The following is a 14,042-nucleotide window of genomic DNA, read 5'->3' as shown; positions in this document are numbered from 1 at the left end:
AGGTCTGCAAAATACCATTATTATTTCACACCCTACATTTCAGGTTGCTAGCTTCATTAACTTTCTCATCTAAATATTACATAAATATGCATTGCATTAGCAGAAAAATAGGACCATTCTAAGTGAATGTTAAATTGACAGATTTTAGTCTATTAATCTTAAAAACCTTGATTAACCTTGACAACTTAGTTAAAAGATGAAACCCAAAGCTTCTGAAAATTAATAAGCTGATAAATATATTTTTGCCTAAGCTTTTATATTTCACCTGTCTACCACAATCACTGTTCGTGGAGACATGTTATGATTCAACCACAGCATTTAAAGCACTTTTTCATTGGCAATGCATTACATTTTCAATCCAGATCTGACTCCAAGGATCAAAATTCTTTTGATCAGATGAACATGAGAAACCAATTTGTCAGTTCAGGTTCTGGAGGGCTGTTAAGAACAACAACAAGGGAATAATTTCATTTGCTGCAGTTATAGTTGAACAAGAAGCTCATGCTGAAACAATGATCATTTCAAAGAGTACAAAACATATAAAGCCAATTCTTCCAGGTCAAGTCAAGAATAAATGGTAAATTTTCAGTACATTGCAAAAAGTATTAAATGGGAAAGTTCTTGGTATTAAGTAGATATGGGCTAAGAGAATGTTATTCAGTTCTGGATATACATTAGGGTTAGGGCTAGTGTTTAGGCTTGGTAATCTTAGATTTGATGATGTTAGTATATTGTAAATTGTCCCCAAAAGATTTCATTTCAAATCTGCAGCATTCTCATGAGCTGTTCTTCAAAGATATTGCATGAGCATCTTGAGCCAAAAATCTTACAAGACTGTTCTTGCAAAATGTTGACTGCAACCAAACCATAACTCTAAAATAATTTCCCTATGATTTGGAGTCTGACCAAGAGCCAGAAAAGTAGCTGAGTTTGGATCTCGGGGTTCAAAGCTAAACCAACCTTTTCTCTGTTCTCGTTTAGATCCATCTCCTATATTAAAGAAAAAGACAGTTACTCACCGTTGTAACTGTTGTTCTTCGAGATGTGTTGCTCATATCCATTCCAGTTAGGTGTGCACGCGCCGCGTGCACGTTTGTCGGAAGACTTTTACCCTAGCAACACACTCAGTGGGTCGGCTGGGCGCCCCCTGGAGTGGTGCCACCATGGCCCTGGATATATACCCCAGCCGACCCACCCACTCCTCAGTTCCTTCTTGCCGGCTACTCCGACAGTGGGGAAGGAGGGTGGGTTTGGAATGGATATGAGCAACACATCTCGAAGAACAACAGTTACAACGGTGAGTAACCGTCTTTTCTTCTTCGAGTGATTGCTCATATCCATTCCAGTTAGGTGATTCCCAAGCCTTACCTAGGCGGTGGGGTCAGAGTGAGATGTGGCGGAATGTAAAACCGCCAAGCCAAAGGCCGCATCGTCTCTAGATTGCTGGACTAGAGCATAGTGTGAAGCAAATGTGTGGACTGACGACCAGGTCGCTGCACGGCATATCTCCTGGATCGGTACATGGGCCAGGAATGCGGCTGAGGAAGCCTGAGCCCTGGTAGAATGGGCAGTGAGGTGGCCCGCTGGGACATGGGCCAAGTCATAGCATGTGCGTATGCACGCTGTTAGCCAAGAGGAGATCCTCTGTGCAGAGATGGAGAGGCCTTTCATACGGTCCGCCACTGCCACGAAAAGCTGAGGGGATTTACGGAAGGGCCTTGTGTGGTCAATATAAAATGCAAGCGCCCTGCGGACATCTAGGGAGTGTAACCGCTGCTCCCGTGGGGATGAATGAGGTTTAGGGAAGAAAACTGGGAGGAAGATGTCCTGATTAGTATGGAAGGCCGAAACCACCTTAGGGAGAAAAGTGGGATGTGGCCGCAACTGAACTTTGTCCTTATGAAAGACAGTGTAAGGGGGGTCTACAGTGAGTGCTCGAAGCTCGGAGACCCTCCTGGCCGAAATAATGGCCACCAGAAAAACTGTCTTCCATGAAAAGTAAAGCAGAGAGCAGGTTGCCAGCGGCTCGAAGGGGGGACCCGTAAGCTTATTTAATACCAGGTTGAGGTCCCAGGTGGGGGCAGGACGACGAACTTGAGGATGGAGGCGTTCCAGCCCCTTTCGAAACCTAGCGACCACAGGGTGAGAGAACACAGAGTGACCATCCTCTCCGGGATGGAAAGCAGATATGGCCGCCAAGTGAACCCTCAGGGAAGATATGGCAAGGCCCTGCTGCTTAAGGTGCCAGAGGTAGTCCAGAATGACTGGAATGGGGGTCTCAGAGGGAGTAAGAGTCTGTGACGTACACCAGGCTGAGAAACGCTTCCATTTGGCCAAGTACGTGGACCGAGTGGAAGGTTTCCTACTACTGAGCAGAACATGCTGCACAGGGGCGGAACAGCGCAACTCCGAGGTGTCTAGCCACGCAGGAGCCACGCCGTGAGGTGGAGGGCTGGAAGATCCAGGTGACGGAGACTGCCGTGCTCCTGGGTTATAAGGTCCGGGCAGAGAGGGAGGGTGATCGGTGTGGCTACGGAGAGGCTGAGGAGCGTGGTGTACCAGGGCTGCCTGGGCCACGCTGGAGCAATCAGTATAAGATGGGCTCTGTCCTGCCGGAGTTTTAACAGGACCTTGTGCACCAGCAGAAACAGAGGGAATGCATAAAGCAGCTGGTGCTTCCACGGGATGAGGAATGCGTCCGAGATCGAGCCTGGTAAATGACCCTGGAACGAGCAGAACACTTGGCACTTCCTGTTCGCGCGAGACGCGAATAGGTCCACCTGGGGAAAGCCCCAACTGCGGAAGATTGCATGGATAATGTCCGGTCTTTTGGATCACTCGTGACACAGGAAGGATCTGCTCAGTCGATCCACGAGAGTGTTCCGAACTCCCGGGAGAAAGGACGCCACCAGGTCTATCACATGAGCTGTGCAAAACTCCCATAGTTTGATGGCTTCGTGGCAAAGAGGGGAAGATCAGGTCCCTCCCTGTTTGTTTATGTAATATATGACCATTGTGTTGTCCGTAAACACGGAGACACAACGGCCGTACAGAAGCTTGTGGAATGCGTGGCATGCCAGGCGAACCGCTCTGAGCTCTCGGACATTTATATGGAGGGAGAGCTCCTCTGATGACCACAGCCCTTGGGTGCGCAGGCGACCGAGGTGGGCTCCCCAGCCGAGGGATGACGCATCTGTCGTCAGAGACAAGGTGGGCTGCGGTGGGTGGAACGGTAACCCCGCACACACCATGGAGGGGTTCAGCCACCAGTCGAGGGAGCGCAGTGTACTCGGCGGGATGGTGACTAAAGTGTCCATCATGTCCCTGCTCGGGCGGTACACCGAATTGAGCCATATTTGCAGTGGGCGGAGGTGGAGCCTGGCGATTTTGGTGACATACGTACATGCCGCCACGTGGCCTAGGAGACCGAGGCAAGTGCGGACCGAGGTCGAGGGAAGGGCCTGCAGACTGCGGATGATCGCGGTCACTGCCAGGAATCTTGGCTGAGGCAGACAGGCCTTGGCTAGAGTGGAGTCCATGGTAGCTCCTATAAAGTCCAGCCTCTGAGTGGGGACCAGGGTGGATTTGTCCACGTTGAGCAGTAGGCCGAGACGTGTAAACAGGTTCTCTGCCACTCGTACATGTACCCTGACTTGCTCCTCAGAGGCTCCCTTGATGAGCCAGTCGTCCAGGTATGGGTACACGTGGAGCCCTTGACGACGGAGGTGGGCGGCGACCACTGCCATACATTTTGTGAACACTCGAAGCGCCGTGGAGAGGCCGAAGGGAAGGACCGCAAATTGGAAATGCCGATGATTGGCTACAAAGTGGAGGTATCTCCTGTGTGGAGGAAAAATGGCTATGTGAAAGTAAGCGTCCTTCATGTTGAGGGCAGCATACCAGTCTCCGGAATCCAAGGATGGGATAATGGTCCCCAGGGAGACCATCCGGAACTTCAACTTTATCAGGAATTTGTTGAGGCCCCGCAGGTCTAGGATAGGCCTGAGACCCCCTTTTGACTTGGGGATCAGGAAGTAACGGGAGTAAAACCCTTTGCCCCATTCCTCCTTTGGCACCTCCTCTATCGCTCCGATGGTGAGAAGCGTCTGGACCTCTCGTAAGAGGAATTGCTCATGAGGGGGTCCTGAAGAGGGGTCCTGAGAGGGGTCCTGAAGAGGGACTGGGAGGGAGGGTGGTAAGGCTGGGTTGAAGCAAATTGGAGGTGGTATCCTTGCTTCACAGTGCGCAGGACCCAGATGTCTGAAGTCAGGTGGGACCACGCAGGGAAAAAGTAGGAGAGGCGGATGGAGAAGGGAGGGAAAGGATCCTGGACGGGAAGTGGTATGCTGTCCTCGGGCGTGCCTTCAAAAGGACGACTTTGGACCCGCCGGCGGTTTGGATGGGCCGCGGCTTTGACCCGTTTGTGGACCTGAGTACCGTCTGCATCCACCGCGCCCTCGGCGCCTGCCAAAATCCTGTCTCTGCCTAGGCACAGAGTAAGGACGGAAGGGCTGAGGGCGGAAAGTGCGACGCTGGGTCACAGGGGTATGCATGCCCAGATTCCGCATGATGGCCCTGTTGTCTTTTAAGTTCTGGAGCCTAGGGTCAGTTTTCTCCGAGAACAAGCCTTTACCATCAAAGGGCAAGTCCTGGATGGTATATTGGAGTTCCGGCGGAAGGTTGGAAACCTGCAGCCAGGAAATGCGCCTCATGGTGATACCGGACGCTAAGGTTCTGGCTGTGGAGTCTGCCGCATCTAGGGAGGCCTGCAGGGAGGTTCTGGACACCTTTTTCCCTTCCTCCAGAAAGGCCGTGAATTCCTGGCGGGAGTCTTGGGGAAGCAATTCACAGAACTTGCTGATCTTCTTCCAGGTGTTGTAGTTGTAGCGACTCAGCAGAGCTTGCTGATTCACTACCCAAAGTTGCAAGGCGCCCACCGAATACACCTTCCAGCCCAGAAGGTCCATCCTCCTGGCTTCCTTGGATTTTGGAGCCGGGGCTTGCTGTCCATGGTGCTCCCTTTCATTAACAGACTGGACCACCAGGGAGGAAGGAGGAGGATGTATATATAGGTACTCGTAGCCCCGGGATGGTACCATATACTTACGCTCGACCCACTTGGCTGTTGGCGGAATGGAGGCCGGCGACTGCCACAAGGTGTCTGCATTGGCTTGTATAGTTTTAATAAAGGGTAGAGCCACCCTAGTGGGCGCATCAGCTGAAAGTATGCTGACTACGGGATCCTCGACCTCCGGGACCTCCTCCACCTGTAGATTTATATTCAGGGCGACCCTCCTGAAGAGGTCCTGGTGCGCCTTAAGGTCTATCGGAGGCGGGCTCGAGGATGATGTGCCTGCCACTGCCTCATCCGGCGAGGAGGAGGACGAGACACCAGGAACAAGGGGGTCCTGTACCTCCTCTTCCTGGTCTTGCGGTGGTTCCTGCTCAAGCTGCGCCATTGAGGCAGACACTTGAGCCAACTGATCGTCCGTGCCAACTGGTGGAGGGTGACTAACCGTGGCCTCTGGGGCCCGGTGCTCCGACGAGGCAGCATGGGAGGGAACTAAAGGAGCACCCGGGGCCTGATGATACACCCATGGTGTCCAAAAGGGCCACTGCTGAGCACCCTGCGCTTGGGGATGGGCTTCTTGAAACAGGCCCTCGGGCATGTCCTCATTGCGGTCCTGTGAGTAATAGCTGCCCACGTGGGACGACACCGACGGATGTCTGGATGGCCAAGGAGGAGCAGAGAAGCCCTGGGCGGATGTCCCGATAGATATGGTGCCCCTGCGCATAGGGGACCGGTGCCGTGAAGTATCCCGGTGCCGAGATCGAGACCGGGACCTGCGACCGGCTCAGTGCCGGGAGGTCGACCGGGATCTGGAATAGCGGCGCCGTGAGCGGCTCCTAGGTGAACGGTGCAGGGAGCGGTGCCGAGACCTTGAGCGATGCCGAGAATAGTAGACCAGCGACTGGGATGTAGAGCGGTGCCGCGAGTCCGACCAGTGCCGTGCGGTGGAGCGGTGCTGGGACTGCGAGCGGCGCGAAGAGCGAGAGCGGTGCCGGGACCAGGATCGTCTGCGGGACCGCAATCGAGAGCGGTGCTGGTCAGGGGCGCTGATAGAAGCTGGGCGAATCAGGGCCGGCTTTCCAATTGATTGGATCACCCGCACCGGTGGTGCCGGGGGTGGTGGCGGTGCCAGGTCCATCAGCGCAATCAGGTCCTTTGCCACTGCGCATACCTCCGGCGTGGAGGGTATAACGAGCTCAACCACGGCCGGTGCCGGGGAGGTCACAGGTGCCGGACTCGACGGCCCTTGCCTGACCGGAGTCGATGGCGCCGGCTTAGCTGGTGCCACGGCGGGAGCAGGCGCCGGGCAGTGCAGCTGAGCCGTGCCCTCGTGCCGCGCATTGGGCGGTGCCGGAGCGGCAGGTGTCTTAGTCTTCTTTGCTCTCGGCGAGAGCGAGTGCCTCAGGCCTGGCTTTGGAGCCGGCGACGTCCGGTGCCGAGAGGGCTTAGGCGTACCGGTGCGGCCCGGTGCCGATGAGGAGCTTCTCGAGTCTGATTGCGCCGCACTCGGTGCCGAGGATGGAGGGGTGAGAGCCGCCTCCATAAGGAGTTGTTTAAGCCTAATGTCCCGCTCCTTTTTAGTGCGTGGCTTAAACGACTTGCAAATTGGGCACTTAGCTGTTAAGTGCGACTCGCCGAGGCACTTCAGACAGGAGTCGTGCGGATCCCCTGTGGGCATCGGCCTGTGGCAAGCCGAGCACGGCTTGAAACCCGGGGAGCCGGGCATGTGCTCCCGTCCCGGTGCGGGGAGGGGGCTAAGCCCCGAATCCGACTAAACTCACTAACTCACTAAACTACTAACAATTAACTACACTTATCTACTTTTCAAATATAACTACAACTATATACACAATACAGAACGAGAAACTATGAGAATGCTAGGGAGGTGGAGGTCAGCTAAGCCGCACTCCACTGTTCCAACGACCGACACGGGCGGTAAGAAGGAACTGAGGAGTGGGTGGGTCGGCTGGGGTATATATCCGGGGCCATGTTGGCGCCACTCCAGAGGGCGCCCAGCCGACCCACTGAGTGTTGCTAGGGTAAAAGTTTTCCGATGAACGTGCACGCGGCGCGCGCACACCTAACTGGAATGGATATGAGCAATCACTCGAAGAAGAACTGTGGGTTCAAAAGCAAGTCTTCCATGGTAAAACTGGATCCCTATAATCTTTCTTTATTGTATCCACCCCCCAGCCAAAATACAACCCAACAGTTCACAGTGTCTTTTCTTGTATGCAGATGACATATGTAAATTTAACTAGAAGGTAATTAGTGAAGTTAGGGGAAAAGGCCCACAGCAACAACACACATTTTCCTTAGCTTAACATCATTAACAAAGTGCAAAGAACCCCAGCTAAAATGTGCTGAAAGCTTAAGGGCCGGATGAGCTATGTCAGTTTATACCAGCTGGGGATCTGGCCCAGAGACGAGTTAGTATTTTCTATAATACAGTTGCAGTTGTGAAATTCATTATCTGGGATCAAAAAAGATGTTCAAGTTATTGCAAACATTTCTGTCAAAAACACTGGTAGCAAATCTAGTCTGCATCACTGCTTTCATTAATTATTGATGGGAAGAAAACTCTTTATTTTGGGAATATTACATAGTAGCTCTTATTAAACTTAAATATCAAATATTATTTTATGAAAGCTGTTAAAGCTGTTTTATAAAATCAGGCTGCCAATGACTTCCCTTATTCTCACTCTGATGAAGGTTAAACAACATCAGTCAGAGCTCACAGAAACTAATTATTGACAGGGTCAATGTTGATTTATGTGCATATTTTCCCATGGATTGGCTGAGAAAATATTTCATGCAGAGTGGCTATTCTCTAGTCCCACCATCTCCTGGCTTAAACATGCTGAAGTGCAAACCCACAGTGTTCACCCTAAGCGACTTCTGCAAGGTTGGAGGAGAGGCATCAGACTATCCTTTACCTTCCTTCCAAGAGATTTTGGTAATTTTTGTTGGATCTTAAGATACTTTCATTTACTCTGTGTTAAAAGAAGGAAAGATAATTTGGCCAATGATGTTCAGTGGCACAAGGCTTAACAACTTCATATAATGAAATAAGAGTGCTCTGGCTGAAATTAGATTTTGGCCAACTTTCTCAAAAGTGACTAGAGGTTTTGGGCACCCAACTTCAGGCATGCCAAAGAGACATGATTTTCAGACAGTGCTCAGCACTGAGCACCTACCTTCTCAAAATCAAGCCCCTTTAAGTGACAAGTTGTACACCCAAAATCCATATTCACTTTTGAAAATCTTGATTTTAATTGGCTACAGATAATTCACCAAACTTTTTTCAACCTGCACCCCTTATCTACAGACTTTTCCTATAGCTCACTGGATTGACTCTACTTTCTACTCTCCCTAGACAGCCTCTTGTCTTTCTGCATCTTGAGTTTTATCATCCTCCCAAGTGAAGGCTTGCTTCTGCAGGCTTTTGAATGCTAATGATAAAGTTCCAAAAAAGAAAAGTGATAGTGCTAAGCTGTCTGCTCCTGTGGAGATAGTGCACTTGTGGAGGTGCATAATATGGCAAAATATGCACACCCTCAGCAATGTGAGTACATGTGTGTCATAACTATAAAGGGAAGGGAACAGCCCTCCTGTGTACAATACTATAAAATCCGTCATGGCCAGAGACACCAAAATCCTTTTACCTGTAAAGGGTTAAGAAGCTCAGGAAACCTGGCTGACACTTGACCCAAAGGACCAATAAGGGGACAAAATACTTTCAAATCTTGGTGAGGGGAAGTCTTTTGTGTGTGGTCTTTGTTTTGGGGGTTGTTCGCTCTTGGGACTAAGAGAGACCAGACATCAATCCAGGCTCTCCAAATCTTTCTGAACCAGTCTCTCATATTTCAAACTCGTAAGTAACAGCCAGGCAAGGCATGTTAGTTTTATTTTTGTTTTCTCAACTTGTAAATGTTCCTTTTTGCTGAGACGATTTTACCTCTGTTTGCTGTAACTTTGAACCTAAGGCTAGAGGGGGTTCCTCTGGGCTATATGAATCTGATTACCCTGTAAAGTATTTTCCATCCTGATTTTACAGAGATGGTTTTTACCTTTCTTTCTTTAATTAAAAGCTTTCTTTTTAAGAACCTGATTGATTTTTCCTTGTTTTAAGATCCAAGGGGATTGGATCTGGACTCACCAGGAATTGGTGGGGGAAAAGAGGGGGGATGGTTAAATTCTCCTTGTGTTAAGAACCAAGGGGTTGGATCGGTGTTCACCAGGAACTTGGTGAAAAAGCCTCTCAAGGCTACCCAGGGAGGGGAAGGTTTTTGGGGGAAAGAGGGTGTTCCAGACACTGAGGAATCTGGATGGTGGCAGCGAACCCAGATCTAAGCTGGTAGTTAAGCTTAGAAGTGTTTATGCAGATCCCCACATCTGTATCCTAAAGTTCAGAGTGGGGGAGGAACTTTGACAATGTGTATGGCATGGAGGAATAGAGGGAAATACTATGCAATAAGTGGGAGCAGCAGAGAGCGTTGTGATGATAGCTGAGTGGTCTAAGTGCAGTTCTGCACATGCAAATTATTTCATTATTTTCGGATACTCCTGATGACTCTCTGGAGTGCTGCTATACCCAAGTGTTTACAGAAAAATGAACTTTGGCCAAGTTTTCTACACTGTATACAAGCAGTCCCAACTCAGAGTATTTGTGTAAATAAGATGAACAGATGTTGTCCCTCTATAAGAAAATGAAAACAGAGATGACAGGAAGGCCAGCCATTGAAAATTACATGCTTCCAACAATTCCCAAGAAATAGTATTGCTGACAGCCAGATGATCAGTGTTTGATAGTGTAGGCTGGCCATGTGTTCTTTCTGGCCCATCAGTCTGCAGGTATGGCATGGAAATTTCAAATGAATATTTTGAACAGGTTCCTTTTAAAGGTTTTAGTTGCCCAACTGCATTTGGGAACAGAGCAATGATCAGTCTACTGATCTTTTACTAATAGAGGAGGGAGAACCAGATATACACAAATGCAGACCTGCTGAAATTTCCACCAGGGAGTTTAGCTTTGTTATTAACTATCCAACAAGATGAAGTAAGTCTGTACTGCTCCAACCAAGAAGTTAGCCATTAAGCAGTTGGCATCAGACACACTGTTTTGGCTGGACCCTGGGTATCAAGACACCTGGTGAGCTAACTATCATTATATATATAGAGAAAGAGAGATACCTATCCCATAGAACTGGAAAGGCCCTGAAAGGTCATCAAGTCCAGCCCCCTGTGTTCACTAGCAGGATCAAGTACTGATTTTTCCCCAGATCCCTAAGTGGCCCCCCTCAAAGATTGAACCTACAATGCTGGGTTTAGCAGGCCAACACTCAAACCACTCAGCTATCCCTCTCCCCTCTGATCAATATTTATAGGGGATGTATTATTGAAGTTATAAAGAATTAAAAAAGAGTCACTTCATAAACTAATTAGTAAAGTTCTCTTTTCAATATTGGGAGTAACTACTAGTCCATATGGTGTTGATTCAGTGCTAATAATAACAGAAATGAAATCCAACCGAAGGAAAAAACAGAAATCACTGGTCAAGTGGCTTTTCTAATAGTTGGAATACCCATGTTAAGGAACCAGTCTGTGGCCCAGCTCACCATCTGATAATAGTGGGACTAGTGTGTACCACTCTCAAAGCTCTCCCAAAGATTGTAGCACTACTGTATTTGTAAATGCACTTTACTGATATCAGGGAGAAGGATTGGGGGATATAAAGAAATGGTGATTGAAAATGCACTGCCATCCTTGATCAGGAGATGAGCTGTTTTCTATATTATCTATTTCAAAGTCTAAGAGGGAGAGGGAGAGTCCATTCACTGAAGCTCATGGATAGGCGCTTGAGGTGCATCCCAGGTACCTCACCGTGTATTACTTTTTTATTTCTTGGGAGGCAACATTTCTTATGAGGAAACATTGTTACATCTCTCAAAACTGGCCTATTTTCATGGATGGCATTGTGCAATGAGCATTCCCCAGGAGACTGTGTATTCATAGATTATAAAGCCAGAAGACAGTATTGTTAAAGTTTTGTATGTTTGTTGCGCTCAGAGTGAACATGAGGCATGGGAGCTGTTAGCTGGCTATCCAGATAGTATTTTTGGGGATGCAAAAGCTTGTTCTAAATTATATTATCCACTAACTGCTTGGAATGGATGGTAGAGTTGAATGGAATAGGAAACATAAGTCAGTACCTGTATATACAAGTTGGTGTTTGCTTTGGTTTTGTTTCCCTGTCCCCCTCTCTTTTGATGGCCAACAAACTGTTTTGTCTTGCTTTAACCAGGGGTAACCCTGAAACAGGGAATATATTGAGGACAGAGGGTCTTTAAACAGACTAATAATTGTATGGCTATCTGAGCATTTCAAGAATCATTTTCAGGAAAAGTAAAGGTAAAAGGCTCTGATCTTCCTGTTTTCAGCTGGACTCTGATAGCTATGTAGAGTGTCATTGGAGTCAGTGGAGCTATAGGTGCAGGGCTTTGACCATGTGGAGTATGTTTGCAGGAGTAGTCCTACAATAAATTTAAGTGAATTAGTCTAAAGAAAAGGTTTAAAAGGGGGGAGGGGCGGGAGGTCAAAATTGAAATGTAACATTTTGACCAACCTGAAACAAGAATGTTTTCAGTTAATTATTATTTTTAAGATTTTTGACTTTTCATCCCAGTTTGAGATAGGAATTTTTTTTTCCAACTCTCAAAAATATTTGAGCAATGGGAAATCCATTTCCCATCTCATCTCTACAAAGGATAGCCAGTGACAACTGGGAACCATTATCCACCATGGGTATCTGGATATAGGATGTCCTAATAATAAAGCTATGCCCAGAGCTGAAGTTCATACTCTTAAGCAAGAGGTGAGAAGCCTTGGCTACTCTGGAAAATGTTGTTGGGGAATTAGGTGGTCATTTTGTGTGTGTATCTTTTTACAGTGTGTTAAAATCACATTATTTAAGAATTATTGTTGTGCACTTGGATGATAACTTACTTGACTTTTGCATCACATGGTAATAATGGTGGGTTTTTTGGTTTGGTTTTTGAATGAGGAGGGTTTTAACTCTTCAGAAGAGAGACTACATATAAAGGTATCCTAGAAAATAACAAAACAGCTGCAGGGAGGTTACTCATTAGTTTTCAGGTAGTCCTGGAAGGACATATTTTGCTATTTTTAAATCAAGAGAAGTTCTTACACAATGTATACCACCCTTTGTTCTTTAAAAGCAGCAAAGAATCCTGTGGCACCTTATAGACTAACAGACGTTTTGCAGCATGAGCTTTCGTAAGTGGGTATTCACCCACGAAAGCTCATGCTGCAAAACGTCTGTTAGTCTATAAGGTGCCACAGGATTCTTTGCTGCTTTTACAGATCCAGACTAACACGGCTATCCCTCTGATACTTTGTTCTTTAATGAGCTATCCTAATCTCTCCTGGAAATAATGGTGTCATAAACAGATAGTTAAGGGTTAATGCCTCTTTTACCTGTAAAGGGTTAAGAAGTTCACCTAGCCTAGCTGACACCTGACCAGAGGAACCAATGGGGGAACAAGATGTTTCAAAAGGAAGGAGTGAAGTTTCCTTTGTTTAGTCAGTTTCAGTTTCAGCTGGAGTGAAAAAGATCAAGAAACCAGCCTCTTATCAGAGTAGTAAGTTTTAGAAAGGGATAAATGGGTTTATGTTTATTTTCTTTGTAACTTGTCTTGGTACCATTAAGGGAATTATCAAATTTGGGTATTCTTGTGTGTATTAAGATTTTTGCCCAGGGGAACATCCTCTGTGTTTGGAATCTGTCGTCTGTGAGAGTAGCTGGTATGCTAATCTCTCCCAGAGGGTTTTCTTTTACCTTTCTTTTCTTTAATTAAAAGCTTTTTTCTTAATACCTGATTGATTTTTTCCTTGTTTTTAGATCCAAGGGGGTTGGATATGGATCCACCAGGAGTTGGTGGGAGAAAGGAGGGGGGATGGTTAATTTCTCCTTGTTTTAAGATCCAAGGGGTTTGGATCTGTGTTCACCAGGAAATTGGTGAAGTCTCTCAAGGCTACCCAGGGAGGGGAAGGTTTTGGGGGGAAAGAGCGTGTTCCAGACACTGAGAAATCTGGATGGTGGCAGCAAGACCAGATCTAAGCTAGTACTTAAGCTTAGAGCTTCTCATGCAGGTCCCCCACATCTGTACCCTGAAGTTCAGAGTGGGGAAGGAACCTTGACAAATGGGTATTCTTGTATGGACACATTTAAAATAGTCCATTCCATTCTTGCTTTGGGGTTCCTAGATCATAAAATATTAGGCAATTCATATGGAATTTTCTATCTAGAACATAGTGTAAAATTATAAAAGGTTGACAATAATTCTCATTAAATTAGTTGTTTACTGGATAAGCTGTTTTGTGCTTTTATAATGCCTTTCATCTCAAAAGTTCCCAAAACATTTTAGAAATTGATATACAAACTGTATAGGAATAACCATATTGACATGTCCCCGCTACCAGGGTGAAACTGCAAGTCTTTAACTCAAGATAACTGTAGGAGACTGAGTCTACAAATCATTATCCAGTTACATGTATGCTCTGCGACTGGATCTCTCCCACCTCCCTACTTGTAAAGGAAGAATCAATTGCCTTTCCTCATAATCTGCAGACAGCTCTCTGTAGTCCTGAGCTCCTGTGTTGCAGGAAGGTTAGAGAATTCATGTACCTGGAGGGAAGCGCATAAGTCTTCGACTGCAGAGATTTCATAGAAAAAGTAATATAATCTATTCTATGGTTCTATTATTTTTCTGCTGCATCCCTTATAAGACAGACCCCAAAGGCAATGACAGCCCATAGAACATGAGAATTACTGCAGGAAGTCCAGAATTGTAATGGAAGCATAGGGCTTCTATCCAGATGGCCATGTACTCATGGAGTCAGGGGGACTTGCTGGCCAGACTCTTTTTTTTTTCCCCCTGTGATGGGCAAA

At 47.2% G+C, this 14,042-nt stretch overlaps 1 protein-coding gene across 1 annotated transcript in view; it reads right to left on the bottom strand.

Annotated features, from left to right (window-relative positions):
• Nucleotides 1-14,042, bottom strand: part of ADGRB3 (adhesion G protein-coupled receptor B3) — a 646,981-nt gene that overhangs the window by 343,331 nt on the left and 289,608 nt on the right. The window lies entirely within an intron of this gene.

The sequence above is a fragment of the Mauremys mutica genome, chromosome 3, assembly GCF_020497125.1.
Source record: "Mauremys mutica isolate MM-2020 ecotype Southern chromosome 3, ASM2049712v1, whole genome shotgun sequence".
Classification (NCBI taxonomy): domain Eukaryota; kingdom Metazoa; phylum Chordata; order Testudines; family Geoemydidae; genus Mauremys; species Mauremys mutica.
This window is presented reverse-complemented; position numbering and strand designations above follow the sequence as displayed.